This window comes from Rhinopithecus roxellana, chromosome 17 (genome assembly GCF_007565055.1).
Source record: "Rhinopithecus roxellana isolate Shanxi Qingling chromosome 17, ASM756505v1, whole genome shotgun sequence".
In the NCBI taxonomy this organism is placed as follows: Eukaryota; Metazoa; Chordata; class Mammalia; order Primates; family Cercopithecidae; genus Rhinopithecus; species Rhinopithecus roxellana.
The window spans coordinates 84,227,847-84,239,600 of record NC_044565.1 but is presented as its reverse complement, the minus strand read 5'-3'; the positions used below and the strand labels follow the sequence as shown (position 1 = coordinate 84,239,600).

General features: G+C 47.9%; 1 long non-coding RNA gene across 2 annotated transcripts; it reads left to right on the top strand.

Moving 5' to 3' along the window:
- The first annotated feature begins 7,752 nt into the window (after positions 1 to 7,752).
- Positions 7,753 to 9,895, top strand: LOC104655217. 2 transcript variants are annotated; one of them, XR_746937.1, is made up of 4 exons: positions 7,753 to 8,204; positions 8,966 to 9,074; positions 9,262 to 9,331; positions 9,625 to 9,888. It is a non-coding gene; the product is annotated as an uncharacterized LOC104655217 (long non-coding RNA). The 2 variants fall into 2 exon arrangements; XR_746936.1 differs by lacking the exon at positions 8,966 to 9,074 and having other exon boundaries at positions 9,625 to 9,895.
- Positions 9,896 to 11,754: the final 1,859 nt, after the last annotated feature.

The window sequence follows — 11,754 nt, the reverse complement described above, 5'->3', positions numbered from 1 at the left end:
GGTGGTAGTGGTATAAGATGCCCTGGAGAAAGTTGGGCTTTGGTTTCTTTAGCTCCTAATTTATAACTCTCAAAGCTCAGAATACTGATTCAGTCAGGGCCCACACAGGAAAACAGAAACCAAAGAGATGATTAACAGAGATCTTTTAGCCCTTGAATTTGCGTTGTCACTTATTCACCAGCGCTGCCTAGAAACTGTTCTTTCCCCCTCCTCCAAGACCAGCCAGAAGCAAAATTTGTCCTTAGTCTCTAGTGGTTAGAAAAAGAGAGGACATGTTGCCTTGACTTTGGGCTATCCTGATGGGTCTGTTCAGGTTCAAACTGGGCCCATCACTCAGCTCACTCTGGATCACTTTTTCATGACTGGCGGATCTGCTTGGGGAATGAAAAATGCTGTGAATATCAGCCTGAAAAAAATATCATCAGGAAATTAAATCTGTGGCTTAAAAAATCCCACACTGCTTTCTGGCTCTGGTCTGTCTCCCAACTGGGATCTCTCCCTCGGCATGGAGGCCTCCTTCCGGCCTCCTCCCCCTCCTCTGTTTCTCCCACCCTCTCTCTTTCCCCCCACAGCCTCCCCTCCTCCCCTCTTCTCTTTCTTATCCTATAGGACCTCCGGCCTGCCTTTTTTCTTCTCTCTGGGCTCCTCCCTGGTGGCTTCAAGCTTCCCTTCCTGTTTCCAGGCTTCTAGCTTTTCCCCAGCTCCACGGAAGCATCTGTCTGTCTCTCTTTCACTTCCCATCAGGGAGTCCTAAATGCTGAATAGGCCCTTCAGACCAGGCCCTGAAGGGGACTTGGCTGGGGCAGTAGGGGGTGGGGGGTACTGGGGACCTGCTGAGGCCATACAGAAGCCCATTGATAGGCAGCCCTTCCACACAGACAACCCAGTCCAGTCTCCATGGCTCCAGCGGAGAGAGGCGTCCCTTGAGGTGGTGGCCAACATCCTGGCCACCATGAATGACCTCAGTGTCTTCAGTGGGCAGGGGGACCTTCACTCTGTAGCCTCCAAATCCTTCAGGCCAATCAGTCCCACCATGGGTGTGAATATATTCATCTTGAAAATAATTTGTCAGTACATCTCCATCAGTGGTGCTGATTTCATTAATTGGAAGAATTAGCTCTTTGTGGCCAATGGAAGAATATGGAGCCAAAACACACGGAATACTTTTCCCCAGTGACCCAGAGACCCTTGGACGAACTCCTGGGTGCCATGAAAATGGATCGTTTTGCAGAAAGAATACCATTGGATGTTTATTTAACATCACTCTCCATCCCCCCAAAAAGACCTTCAAAATGCTCTCACATCTGGCTGCTTTTCTTCCCTCACTTTTTTGTGCAGAGCCAGGGCAGGGAGGAAACTTCATCAGTCTGAAAACATCCAGCAGCAAAGTGTAAATTAAATGTGCAGAGAGGCCAGGGGAAGGGGAGTCTTACATTCTGGGGGTGGAGTGAGAAGACTGTGTCCTCACCCCTACTCCATACTGGCAGAGCCGGTTTTTACCCTGTGTCTCCCATTAGGAGCTGTGTGACCTTGGGCAAGACACTTAACCCTTCTGAGCCTCTGTTTCCTTCTGGTAAAATAGGGAAATAAGCACATATGGGGCTGTTGGAGGGCAAAAGGGAATAATGTATGTAGAGTGTATGGCACATAGACACTTGATTGATGGTAGCTACTATTGTGGTTGCTGGGATCAAAACTAGAAGAGAATCCCAACTGTTTCCATGCCTCAGAGACTCACTATTGCTGGCCCCATTCGGGGAAACAGATGGGCAAAAGTAAGTCCTATGGGAGGAGACAGATGGACAAGAAAGGGTGATCAAGGGGATCGGATGGAATGATAGGTCGATGGGGTAACAGACGGATGGAACATCCCATGGGGAAGGCGGATTTATGACAACCCAAAAGAGACCTTGAGAGACAGTGTCCCATGGGAAGGGCAGATGGATGAGGGTCCAGTAGGGGAGACAGAGAGATGACAGACCAAAGAGGAAGACAGATGGATGGCAATTTCATATGGGGGGTGGGCAACCCTGTGATTGGGGGGAACAGATGGACAATATGCTGACGATGAAGCCCAGGCTTCCTGTTTAGTCTCTATTCCTGAGGCCTGGACATCCCTGAATTCTTAATAACCTTGAGGCTCTGTGAGGATGAGAGAGAGAGAGAGACAGAGAGAGAGAACTTCGCACGGCCTGAGAAGATGTGAAGCATCAGGGTCAGTCTGGCCTCTGTTCCTCCCTCCTCCCACAGCCCCTCCCTGGGTGGCCCCACAGATAAAGGCTCAGCCATGATGATGATGATGAGGAGGAGGAGGAGGGACAAAACTGCTTTTGGAAAGAAAGGGAAAATAAAAACTAGCTAAAAGTTTTATTTATTTAAAATAAAGGCTCAGTTATGCTTGACTGTAAACATGCAGGCCCATCCCTCCCTCCCTGGCTCTTCTTGTGGCAGAGGGCTTGGACCACACAGTGAGCTGGGGGCAGGAGGCAGAGAGAAGGCCAGTGTAGGCCGGGGGAAGGGGTGGGACTAGGGTGCCCCAGGTGTGGGGAGGGGGGAGGGGCTGTGGAATTTAGTGACCTGCTGAGCACAGCTGGGTTGGGCTGGCTAGACCCTCTGGCCCTGTCTCCTAGACCTTCAGCACATACCATCAACAGTCCATACAGGGTTCAGCCACACTTGCAGCACCACATGGGGATGCCACAACATGGGGATGCCAGGGAAATGCACACACACACATAGGTGTGCAGGCCTTTCTCTCAAGTCTGTCTCCATCTCTTTGTCAGAGATAGCACAGTGGGGTCCTCGGGGAGGTGGGCCTAACTCCAGCTGTGAGTCACATCTTCTATTTGAACTAGAAATTCTACCTGCCTTTTGTCTTCTTTCTTGCAGGTTCCACCTGAATTCCTTCCATGCTTTTCAGTGACTGAACCGTTTGGGTGGCCTGGAAGAGCCTGTGAGCTCCCTAGAGAAAGGAGACAGTGTGGATGGAGAAGAATCTGGAGTAGAGACAATTCTGGGGACCCTGCCTTTCAAGTCTTTTGTGTGAGGGCTGCGTTGGTGGCCCAACTAGCCAGGGAAAGGCTATGGTATGTGGGGTCAGGCGGGAATAGGCAGGAAATGTTTGTGATAAGAGGCTTTGCCTCTTGCAAGCTCCTCTGGTTTCCAGACCCAGCTGCAGGATAAGGGCCCAGGAGCTGAGCAGGGAGCCTCAGAGGAGGCTGCTGCAAGAGCCAGCCCTTGGGATTTCAGCAGGCAGAGTTGCAATCAGAGGCCCCTGGGGGCCCTGAAGACCGTGCCTGGGGATAGAAAGGACCCTGGGAACCTAGCCAGGGCTGCCTTCCTTTGGGATCAGGAATTTCAATCATACTTCAGAGGGCCAAATCAATCCCTTAAGAAAAGTAAAACAAAACAAACCCCAGCTTTGTTAATCCAAGTTGCTGAGAGGGTGGAGCAGGTGGGAACTACAGACTTGACCCCCCAGGGGATTTCATGCCCTGGATTGGTCCCAGTTGGAGCCATTCATTAATGTTAACCAGTAGAAATGAAAAATGGAAGGGTGCACTGACAAAAGATCAGGCTGGAAGCTCTGAGAAGGAATCCATTCCAAGAGAATCATCTGCTGAGGATAAATAGAGTCATCGAACAGTGAACAGCGTGTCATGCGGGCATTTGCAAAGCTTGGTGATCCTTAGATTTCCAGTGTCTCCTCTTTGCCCAAGGCCCAGTGACTCCACCATCTGTGGTTGACTTGGCCAGCTCACAAAGGAGCAAGATGCGCTGCACAGGAACACCCCCCCCCCCCCCCCCCCCCCCCCCCCCGTGAGCGGAGATGAGGCTGCAGGCCACTTGCTATTGTACCAGCGCTCCTTCTTAAGGATTAGCAGCTTCTATCTATCCCTGGAGGCTGCACTGTAAATGCCTGTGTAATGCTAATTTGTGGTTGGCAGATTGATTGGGAAGGAGCAGGACAATGGCAAGAGGAGGCTGAGCTCCCTCCTCCTCCTAGTGTGATGGTGTGCGTGCATGCTGTGTGTGTGTGTGTATGTGGGTGTCTTCTGGGAGAAATGTAGCAACAAGCCCACAGAAAAGATGATTATTCAAAGAGAGGAAGAAGATTTGCTCACCGATGCCCAGAATCTGAAAGGCATGCTGGAGTGGAGAGATGGGAGTCTATGAAGCACAAATCCAGGGAGATTTTTTGATGGGAGTAAGTGACACCCCATCACTCTTAACATATTCTATTCATTAGAACCAAGTCCCTAAGTCCAGCCCACACTTAGAGGAAGGGATTACATGGGAGGCAAGAATCACTGAGAGCCATTTCGGAAACTGCCTACACTTAGAAAAACACTGAAAAAGCTCCCGGCCGAGGGCCAGGCACATAACACGTGCTCAAGGAATTGTTACTTGGACCAATGACTCTTCTAGGATGTGAGCTCGGTTTTCCCACAGTGGCCTGGGTCTCTGCTGTCCCATCTTTATTCCTGTTGGTTCTGCTGGGTTTTCTCCAAAGGCTTTTCCCTCTGATACTGGGAGGTTTGTGACTAGGCTCTCTGCGTGTGGGGCGGCAGACAGGATAGACGCTAACTTCCACTCCTGCTGTCTTCTGAACAGCCTCTTGACGACCATGTGTGGTCTTGCTTTGTGGTCAGTGTACAGATATTTTAATTTCCTGCTCACCTGCTCAGAGGAGGATCTGATTTCTTCTTGCATTTATTTTTCTCTCCGGCAGCCTGTGGACAGGTATTTCTGTCTGACCATCTGGTAGCCATTCACCTTTATGGTGGCGTGAGAAAGGAATCAATTTCACTTGTTTCTTTAGTAATATCTGCCTCTTCTGACAGCAAGTTACCTTTATCACCTCTTAAAATTCTTACTATGTTGGACCTTCTGGTACCTTGGGGACTCTTTCAATCCCCTAACTTTGTGCAACTGCATCTCCCTCTTTGGTTTAACCTCTCAGGCCTTTCTTTTTGCACCACGGTTTAATACATTCCATATATACTTCTAAGTCGGCTGGTACCTCTCCCCACCCACTGCCTGCTGAGAGTGACGGATTCTTCCTGACTAGACCAAGTCTATAGTAATCACAAAACAATTAACTGAAGGAGAAAAGCTGACCCCTTCCCTCATCCTGCCCCTCTGCAGACCTCTTGAGGCCTTTTGTCTAATTGTGGTGGGTAATTTGGATAGGGCAAAAAATGGGGACGATAGAGCAAATTTCTGGGCAAGAATGAGGGGAGAGGTGAATGGAGCTTCTTCATCTTGCTCTGGTTTTGTGTCCTGGGTGTCTCCAGGGTCCACTGTCTCCTCCGAGACTCCTAGAAAGTGAGGAGCCATGGATTGGTATCCTACTAACAGATGGGACATCAGAGGCCTCTGGTAAGGAGTATAAGCTCAGCTCACCATGCTCTTTTGTGTTTTTGCTGGAAGAAGTGTGAAAAAAGGAGTGGTTATACACTGGCTTATCTAGCCATAGAATACAAACACTTAGGGTGAGCGCCAGGGAATGCCTTTTCTGAAAATGGTGCTGCATGGAATGGATGATTAATTCCCCGGTTAAAATGAAGCCAGACTATCTTTCAGAGTCTTAAACCTGCTCCCAATACCCTCCACATACTAGTTTCTAATTGGTTAATGAACATAGTCACTATTTCTAGGGCCTGGTGCTCCAGTGTAGTGGTCAAGAGTGTGCACTCCTATTTACAATAGCAAAGACATGGAACCAACCCAAATGCCCATCAATGATAGACTGGATAAAGAAAATATGGTATATATATACCACGGAATACTATGCAGCCATAAGAAGAAATGAGATCATGTTCTTTGCAGGGATATGGATGAAGCTGGAAGCCATCATCCTCAGCAAACTAACACAGGAATAGAAAACCAAACACCACATGTTCTCACTCATAAGTGGGAGCTGAACAATGAGAACACATGGACACAGGGAGGGGAACAACACACACCAAGGCCTGTCTGGTGTGAGGAGGGAAAGGAGAGCATCAGGACAAATAGCTAATGAATGCAGGGCTTAAAACCTAGATGACAGGTTGATAGGTGCAGCAAACCACTATGGCACACATATACCTATGTAACAAACCTGTACCTTTTGCACATGTATCCCAGAACTTATAAAAATTAAAAAAATTACCCTGGAAAAAGAAAAGAGTGTGTACTCTGGTTAGAAAGGCTTTGATTTAGGTCCCAGCTCCTTTACTTACTAGCTATCCTTAGCTATCCTCTCAAAATGTCACTTTTCTCATCTGTAAAATGGCTATGTGAGGGTTTCTGTTTTCATAAGATTTATATAAGAGTTACACAAAGTAATAAATAAGAGATAATAAGTAAGTAAAGGCATAAAGCGTCTAGTGTGTAGTAAACCCTCAAAGTCTGTTTTGTTTTATTATCTCTGCCCCTAAGACTTTCCAGCGGCCGAAGCCTCAAATTTTGGAGCTTACCATCTCTGCTGCACATCTTTCTTCCCCCTCCCTTGAATGTTGAGCTGCCACAGTCATTGCATTGGATTCTCACCCCAATCTCTCTCCTAGACTTTCTGTCCCTGGGACCTTGGCCCCACTCCCTGCACCCCTGCTCCATGCTTTTCCCCGGAGTGTGAGTCAGTCTCCAAGTCCAGTTAGCATATCTCTGTGGAGTGTCCTCTGGGGGCTGAGGGACAGTCCGGCTGGGAGGTCTACTCCTTATCACGGATGACCTCGTTGTGAACCTTCCTGAGGCAGTGGGGAGAAATGTAAAACATTCAGACAAGTTGTTATTTGTCATCCCTCTCACCCACCCCTAAAAAGTTAACGGCATTTAACTCCCTCTCTAAAACACAGAGTTTAGTCAAAACCCTTTTTGTCTATAGACATAGAGTGAACGTTTAATTTGGCTCTGGAAGCCGTGCTGAAGAAACCACTCGGGAGGCCAGGGGGGATGTCTGTGGTCGGTCAGATCTCTCTATGTGAGAGGGGGTTAGACACGGAGACAGGGAGGAGTCAGTGTGGTCTGAGGCTCCACGGTGATCCAAGGCTGTGTCCACAGTGGCTCCAGGATGGAAGCTTCCTTGGTTTCTGCAGGACACCCCGGCAAAGCAGTGCCCCAAGAACAGAGTGTCATCTTTTTCATTTGGAAACTGAGACAGTGGTCTCCCGTGTAACAGAACTCCCCGACTCTGTCCTCTCTGAGCCCTGTCTCAGGAGCTTTTTGGCATGGATATCAAGGCCTGGGATGGGTAGTTTTTTCAGAGAAGATGAATCATCTGCATACTTTCTTCAGAGGGAATTGGGCTTCCAAAACCCAAATCTCTCATGTGATGTAAACAGTGAAGCTGAAGGCCAGGATGTCAGGGTGTTAGGGAGGTTGGCTATGCTAGGAAAGCAGGAGTGCTGAGTTAGTGGACGGAGGCAGATTTTGATGAGTGTTGCGAATAACTGGTTTGGCATGGAACATGGAACGGCTTTGTACCAACTCATTGGTGGGGAAAAAAGAGGCTGGCACCAGCAGAGGACCTAACTGGCTTAGGTAGAGTGATGGTGTCTGTGAGCCTCTTCTCAGAGACTACAGAGCTTCCCAGGGAGGGTGGAACTGATAACTTCCCTAAAGCAAGGAGGAGGGTCATTCTCCTGTCTCAGTTACTACTGTCCTGCCCATTGGAGTGGATAAAGCATATTTCTTAGAGAGGACAACAGAAGTGAGGGGTTTGGGGAGGGAGGTGATCTTGAGGAGGGTAGGAGAAATGGAGTGAAGACATTTTTCCTTTCTGATTCTTCCAGAAGAGGACAAAATCGGTTGGTGGATGATAGTTGCCCTTTGTCTAGAGGCTGGATGTAGAAGGTGCTGCAAGCTCTGCAAGCTGATTAGTTAATGTGGAAGCTGAAACCTACCTTGGGAAGTTGACCACTGACCATTGTCTTGCTTTTACCTGGGTTGCTTCCTTGTTTCTCTGTAGGTTTATAGCAAAGGGTTAAGGCTGCATAGATCTCTGCAGTTACAATTATTCATACCAGAAGATCCCGCTAACTTCTTTGTTATTTGAGCAGCTGGATGAGATTCCTGGTTTCCATAATCTGGACCTGGAGGCTTATACAGGAGAGGATCACTGGGGCAGACTTGAACCATGGTGCCCACAAGTGGGGAGGGCGCTCCAGGGCCCATGGAAAGAACTTCCTTCTGCAGTTGGAGACAGCCTTCTTTCTGTGTGGGTGAGTGGAGACATAATCCCTTTTATCCTGGCTTTGGTTTGCTTGATTACCTCTTTAGCAGTGCAATTCGTGACTGCAACAGGTGTCAGACTTTGTAAAGGCAGAGGCTGAGAGCTGGCCAAGACCATTTGTCATTCCTGACCTGTGTAGCTGGACCTTCGATACTATGAAGTCTTATTCCCAATTGCAGTTGCTCATTCTAGGGATGGGAGATAAGACATTGTGTTGATTTCCGACAAAGTCCATGAAACAGTCAGAAAGGGCAGCCTCTTCTTCCAAATCCAGAAAAGAAGCTATGATGAAAGAATTGGGGTGGGTGGAATGGGTGTGAGCGATGGTGGTTTGTCACTGTCTTGGAAAATCATCTTATACTTTTACAAATCAGAGGAAGTGAAAGAGAAGAAACAGCTGGACTCTTTTCATCACCTTAGCACACATTTTATCCTGAAATAACACGCTACACTTTGAGAGAGTGTAGAAAGTGGGCAGTGCAATAGAGTGGATGAGACACTGAGATAGTTTCCCAGGACACTGAGATCGCAGTCTGCTGCTGACCAGTTGTGCAACTCTGGCGAGTTGCCTTTCTGGGTGGATCCAGTTTTGTCCTCTGTTGGAGGGAGCAGGGAGAGCAGGGGTGGACAGGGATTAGGTGGTCTCTAGTCTATGACTCACTGGCCACAGCATGACCACCTCTCCCTCACGCAGCCAAGGATGGGGATTGCTCTCAGCTGCTCTGTCCTCTCCCCTCCCTCCCTCCCCAGCGGGTTATCATGCTGACTTGACTAACACAAACCCCCATCTGGATGCAGTCCAAACGCCAGATGTGCCCCCGATTAGTGTCGGTCTGGGGAATGTTTCCATGACTGAAAGGTCAGTGTCAGCTGGAAGTGCCCAGAGTGGGCGTCTGCTCCCCACCCCTCGTCAGCTGCAAGGGCTGAACCTTCCATTATCTCACCGGCCAAGGAACTGAGCTGGGTGGGGTGGGGGGCAGCAGGGGTCGAGTGCTGGCCAAGTTCAGGAGGTCCTTGTTTTACTTGCCTTCTCTCTTCACTCTCAGGCTGAAGGACAGAGTGTGATTTTCCACTTGGAAGAGACTCCAGGGCTGTGCAGAGAGGGAAGTCCTGCTGGTGTGTAACTGAAAACACTTAGCTCTCCTTTAGATCTGCAATGTGCTTGTGTCTCTTCCGATTTTCTTATGGGGGCTGTCACCTCCACTGTGGAAAGAGAAATGAACGATAATATCGCGATGGGCTGGGCTGCCGTGTTTTGCTCTATTTACAGGTCATTTTAAGTATTGCTTCTACACTTCAGATGGGCTTTCATGTTTAATTTCATGCATGTAGGGCCATGCAAGGCTTTCCTCTAGGTAGCAATGAAAATTAAATACAATTGAGTTTGATGTGTACCTTATTGATTCCAGACCCATTTCAGTAGACTGTGACACTTCAGCGACCTGCAAATTCTACACATTAGAGTTCATATTTTATACAAACTCCGTACACCTAATATGTGGACTTAACATTTCTACCAACAACATCCAACTTCCCATAAAAGATGCAGGCCCATCAGAAGATGAAAGCTATGAATGAAGATCCATTAAAGATGAGATTTATGGCCACCCCTTAGGGAAAGAAAAGATTCATAAATAATTTCATGAAGATTACCTCAAAATAGAGTCATAATTTCCTTAATTTCACGTTTTCCCTTTGGTTCCCTGCAGGCCACATCTTGTTTCCTGTGTCACCACAACTCCATTTCAAAGGGATGAGGTAGGAGAGGGGAGAGGTTGTATGTTAACTGGCCTGGGAACAGCTAAGTAATGAAACTGGGTCAGCACCTGTGATTGATAGTGTTCTGTCAAAGCACAGAACTTCTCTTCTTTGCTTGTGACTGGCAGGTGAAGCGTACTTCTCTGTGGCCCGCGGCTGCTCTGGCAGAGGCGGCCTTAGAGAAGACCACTTGAGCAGGGGGAACGGTTGATAATCAGAGGTAAAGTTGAGGAAAGCCAAAGGGGCAGGCCTGACCAGAAATGCTTTCAGGGTATTGTGGCAATCGTCTCTCTTCTGCAACCGAGCTGGGAATTAGAGGCTTTCTTCAGCCCGGAGTGGCAGAAAGGGAATTTTTACTAGAGGGCATGGCCTTCTGAGGCAGGAGAAGAAAGTATCTTCTGCCAGCTGGGGCAGGGAACGGAGGTGAGTCAGAAAGGCTTGTGGAGAGTGGTATTCCCCACTGGGGGTCACAGGGCCACTTGTAAAATGACGCCTAGATGTTGATCTACAGCCAAGGTTCTCAACCTTGGCTGCATATGAGAATCACCTGGGGAGCTTTTACAATCCTGATGTCCAGACCCCATCTCATCCAGATTACATCAGAATCTCTGGGGTGGGGCCCAGGCTGAGGTAGTTGTTAAGGCTCCCTAGGTAATTTCACTGTGTATCCAGTCATGAGACCCATTGATCTAGGACCTTACTAATCAAAGTGTGGTATGAAGACCGGCAGCATCGTATCACCTGGGACTTGTTAGACATGTAGAATCTGAGGCCCCACCCCAGCATCTCCAGTTTAGTAAAATCCCCCGGAGATTTGGACTCTGTTAAAGTGTGAGGAGCTGGGGTTTTCAAACTTGACTGCACATTAAAATCATCTGGAGAGCTTTTCAAACTCGCAATGCCCAGGCCACACCTCATACCAATTAAATCAGAATTTCTGAGGGTGGGAGGCAAGCAGGTTTTTAAATAGGTTTTCAGGTGATTCCAATGTGCATGAGTGCGCAGCCCTGGATACATATTAGAATCACCTGGGGAGCTTTTAAATATCCCGATGCTCAAACCTACTCTTAGAAATTCTGATCTAATTGGTCTAGGATAGGCGGTAAAAAGATTCCTAGGTGATTCTAATATGCAGTCAGTGGAGCCTGTCTTCCGGAATGTTGGTTCGGCTTCACTGAAGGTACAGCCAGCTTAAAAACCCTCACTGCAAGTCAATGGATCCAGTAACATTCGGAGAAAAAGAATGAGTAGGCCATGGCTGGACTTAGCTCCCAGAGCTTTGATATTTAATCTCCTTACATGCGATAACTACGATTTTTTAAAATGAATTCAGATATTTATATGCTCCTCTAGTTTTCTAATAAAGTTCCTTTTGAAAAATTCAACCTCAATGCAGCTGAGTTAAGAGACAAAAGCACTGGCCTATACCTGGGCCACAGGAGCTCAGAGCAGCTAAGGGGTCAGGTGGGATGGAGGCAAGAGAGGTTATGGTGCAGAACTTGGGAGCGCCAGGACCGAGAGGAAGACCCTGAGGGATAAGCAAAAGGTGAGCTGATTGCAATTTTCTTGTTCTTTTTACTCTGTGAAACTGTCATCATTTCTAATGTGACTGTGGAGTCGGGTAGTTGTAGAATTGCTGGATTTAGCAAATAAAAACCCATGGCACCCAGTTACATTCAAATTTCAGATAAACAATGTTTTTAGCGTAAGTATGACACCTGTAATATTTGAGACGTACTTATTCTAGAAAATTTGTTGTTTATCTGAAATTCAGTTTTATC